Raw genomic sequence first — 4,829 nt, forward strand, 5'->3', positions numbered from 1 at the left:
AGAAGAAAGAAGGGGGTACATATGAAAGATAATAGGAATTCATCTCACCACATCCAGCCTCCATGCATTCACAAACTGACCTTCATGTCTGAACTGTCCTCCCTTCTTGCATCTGCCTGAGGAAATCCTTCCCCTCCTACAAGGATTAACTGAAAAATCACCTCCTGTGTACAATCTTGCTTGACAGCCACACTCCCAGCTGAAAGTATTCTGTCTTTCCTCCAATGTTTCCAGAGCATGTTGTCTGGATCCTTTGTTTGCCCCCATTACTCCCTACTCTGTATTATGCTTATCCGTAAACCAGGCACTTAATGAGTGTTTGTTAAATTCAACTGGTGAATGCTCTAAAAACTCCTGTTTCTTTCCAGGAAGAGTAAGGAATAAAAAGGAACAAAAGAAAAAAATAAAACTAGGTAATTAAAGGAAATTAGAAATGCCTGTGGAATTCAGCAGCAGCCAGCCTGAGAAATCATTTCCATGTGGCAGACTTGGATAGAAGATGATTAGGTTTAGTCATGCTGTCAGACCAATAATGGGGAGGATGGTGGGTGGAATCCCACTGATTGTATTGGGCTAACTTAACTGGCTATTCAGCTGCTGCCTGCAGGTTATGCTGAAGGATATTGTATTGAGCAGGAAAGCTCATTGGCTAGTTAAATGCTGCTTGTAGGTTGCCATGAGGGAGCTTGTATTGACTTGAATTGGGACTAGAAGCAGCTATCTTCATGGCATCACTATCAGGGGTGGCCTGCAGAAATGCTGAAGAGGTCTGCCATCTGGATTCTACAGTAGAGTAAGCAGGAGTAGGACTCCATAACACTTGCCTCTAGAATGAGTGGTTTCTTAACTTAGCCTAAAAAGGCCGAGATCTCCCATTGCATCATGGGCCATCTCCAGTTGTCCTAATCTATATCTGGCCATTGCACCAAGATGGCTCCATAGGAGAGAGTGAGGCTGATGGCTTTGCACAGCACTGCCTCACTTAAATCCAATTCACTTGCAAGTCATAGCATCACATTCCTGATGTCACGGTCCTCTTCACGAAGGAAGGAGTAACAACAACGATACCATGTATACCTGTCATATCTTCCCTCTCTACTCCTTGAGCCTTTACAGACTTGCCAGTTTCATCTGTGAATTCAAAGAACCTCGAATAATGCCTTACTCAAACTAGCTTCAAGAAATTTTGTTGAGTTGAACTGGGGGATGCCAAGGGAAAAACCAAATAGCCTTAGAAAAGATTGAATCCAAACCATACATTTTATGGAGGAGCAAATAGAAGCTCAGAGGTGACTGACTTCCCCAAGGTCACAGAATAAATAGCAGAAATGAGATTGGAACCCGGGTCTGAACTCCAAGACCAGTGCGGCTTTGAGTAGAGCAATGTGCCTCCATTCACAAGAGTTACCCATCACCCCAAACTTTTAACTTCACAACAATTTCTCTCTCTTCCTGTCTGATTTGAAATCTCTTAGTTCTGAGTACAAATAGACTAAATATCAACTTCAGTCTATTTTTATCATAAGTGACCACATGCAAATAATTTCCTAGCCCCATCTCCTTTCTCAGAGATACTCATGCACTAAGCAGAGGTGGGGAACCTGCAGCCTTGAGGCCACATATGTCCTTCTAGGTCCTCAGATGTGGCCCTTTGACTGAATCCAAGTTTTACGAAACAAATCCTTTTGTTAAGGGGATTTGCTCTGTGAAGTTTGGATTCAGTCAAAGGGTCATACTTGAGGACCTAGAAGTCCACATGTAGTTCCCCACCCCCTGTTAGAGAATGGAGCTAGTTGTCTGAAGGTCAAGAATACCAATGATATAATCCCCTGTCCTGTCTCACTCAAACACTTCCTCCAAGCTCATTCCAATATTTAACGAAACATCAGCACATAAGATCATAAATTAAAAATAGCATTCCTTTCAAGTTTGCAAGGTACTTCCCTCACAGTACTCCCTGTTGGGTAGGTAGTATAAATATTATTATTATACCCAGGAAAAAGGGGATTGTGATTTGCCCAGGGTCACACAACTAATGAGTAAAATAGATTTAAACTAAGTCCTGTGAATAATAAGTCCACCTCTGTTTACATCATGACATGAGCCCTATGGTCATGGAGCTTACATTTTGGGAAAGAACAACCATAGAATTGTAAAGTTGAACAAGTCTTTTAAGGTAATCTAATCTAGAGATGTCAAATGTGTAACCCTTGGGCCACATGATTCCTGCAACACTATGGAGTTTCCCAAACCAAGTTAGAATACAATTGGGAAATATTTAACAAACTAAAAAAGGAAATTAAAAAAGGAAATATATAAAGAAATGTTATTTTCAAACTCAATACACAGCCCATAGGGATCCTTATGTACAGCTTGGTGACCCCTGTTTCTATTTTATTTTGACACCTCTGGTCTAGTCTAATATCCCTCCCACTACAGGAATCCCTGTGTGCGGGATAAACATCTGTATAATGAAGGTTTTGTCTGAAATTCAGTAATATTAGTTAACTAAGTGGTTTCTACTTGAGGACAATAATTCATTGAGCACTCAGAGGCATGGTCCCTATACATACATCTAGGATCATGAATAGGACACTGAACTTCGAGTCAGAAAGGTGTAAATTCAAATCCTACATCCAGCATTTACCAGTTGTATGTTCCAGAGCAAAACATTTAACCACTCTGTGCCTTGATTTCCTCATCTGCAGAATCAGGAGGATAGGCTTGATAACTTGGAAGGTCTCTTCCAGTTCTAAGAGCATAATCCTTTGAAATAGATTAATGAGAAAAAAAATGGCTAAAGGAATATTACTATTTCTGTAATCTTAACCATAGACTAAGGTTACGAAACTTTACCTCTAGGTCCCATGTACTCTCCAATATCTATTTACTATATTCCAACCCTCATACAATCTAGAACTGAAGAACCTTAGAGACAATCTATTCCAACCTCCTCTGTTTATAGGTGATATGGCCAAAAGCCAGAGGAGGGAAATGACTTGTCAGGGGTCATACTATTCCTAAGAAGTAGGAGTTGAAGAATTTAGACTCAGATACTTCTAAATCTAAATAGACTCCTCTTTCCACCACACTACACTATTCCCATAAAAGTCAGAACACCTGGCTAAAAGCCTAATGGTACCACCAAAAGGTGTGACTATATCTTTCCAAATGGAAGAAATCTTTAGAGTTTAGAGGGAAATCCTGGGAATACTAGATGTGCTTCAACTTCTGCAACCCCTTTAACAATGAATGCTGCACCCCTGCAAAAAAAAAAATGGGTCCTGTTCCTCTCATTAAATGGTACTTGTGACAGCTGGATCCATGCCCTATATAATATGGCAGACTTCAAGGACAGCGCTATGGTCTCATTGTCAACTGAATTCTTCATGGAGCTCAGAAAAGGAAGAAGAACAGAAGGAAACTTCAGTAGATAGGGTCCCTGAGCATTTGGGCAAGAGTGCTATCACTTCTGCAGTAAGTTCTGCAGACACTTCTGAGTAAGCAATCAACACTTGGTGTCAGGCAGCTGCTATAAATGATGATGAAATCATCTTGGAACAGTGAATTCAACAGGTCAACTCTATAAGCATTTGTTGAGTGCTTACTATGTTCTAGGAACTGTGTGGAGCACAGGGGGATAGTAAAGAAAGACAAAAGCATGCTCTTGCCCTCAGGGAGCTAAAATTCTATTAAGAAAGACAACATGCAAACCACTTTGTACATTCAAGATCTATGAAGGCCAATCTGAACGTAATCTCAACAGAAAGACACTAGTATTGAGGAATGCTACTTACAGAACATAGGACTTTAGCTGAACTTGAAGAAAGTCAGGGAAATTGGGAGGCAGAGAGAAGGAGGAAGAATATTCCAAGCATGGAATAGTGTATATCCATGGTCAACCAGTAAAAATGCATGGAATCAGGAGATGACGAGTATCTTATATGAGAACCATCAAGGAGATGTCACTGGATCATAGATCAACTAGAGATTAACATGTAAGACAACTGAGAAGATAGGAATGAATCAGGCTATGGAGGGCTTTAAAAACCAGAGGATTTTTTATTTGATCCAAGAGGTAATAGAGAAGCACTAGAGTTGATAGAATAAGAGGTTGACATGGTCAGACCAGCAGTACATATGGCAGCAAACTGGAAGATGGACTAGAGTGTGGAGAGCATGGAGGTGGGGAGACCAACCAGCAGGCTATCACAATAATTCAGGCATGAGGTGGTGAGGACCAGTACCAGTATGGTTAGAGTGTCAGACAAGAGAAGGGGCCACATACAAGTGGCATCGGCAAAGCAGTATCTATTGGGCATTGCAATAGATCTTATATTGAGAGGGGGACAGTGTGAGAGAGAATGAGGCCTCAAGGATCATGCCTAGATAGCAAGCTCAGGTGCCTGGATGACTGGGAACATGGCAGTATTCCTGAGAGCAATAGGGAAGTTTGGAAGGGAGGAGAATTTGGTGTTGGGGTGGGGTAATTAGTTCAGTTTTGGACATAATGAGTTTAAGATTTCTATGGGACATCTATTTGAGGATGTCCAATAGGAGATAGGAGACATGGTCAAGAGAGGTTAGGACAAGATAAACAGATCTGAGAGTCACCTGCTTAGTTGAATCCTTAGGAGCTGATGAGCTCACCAAGTGAAACAGTATAGAGAGAGAAGAGAAGAGGGTCCAGGATACATCCTTGGGGGACCATGAGAAGTCTTTGCCTCACCATTGGACATGGCTTTTAATCTGGCTTGGAAAGCTTACTACACCATAGATAGATAGATAGATAGATAGATAGATAGATAGATAGATAGATAGATAGATAG

The sequence above is a fragment of the Vombatus ursinus genome, unplaced genomic scaffold (genome assembly GCF_900497805.2).
Source record: "Vombatus ursinus unplaced genomic scaffold, bare-nosed wombat genome assembly UNPS02015407.1, whole genome shotgun sequence".
NCBI classification, from domain to species: domain Eukaryota; kingdom Metazoa; phylum Chordata; class Mammalia; order Diprotodontia; family Vombatidae; genus Vombatus; species Vombatus ursinus.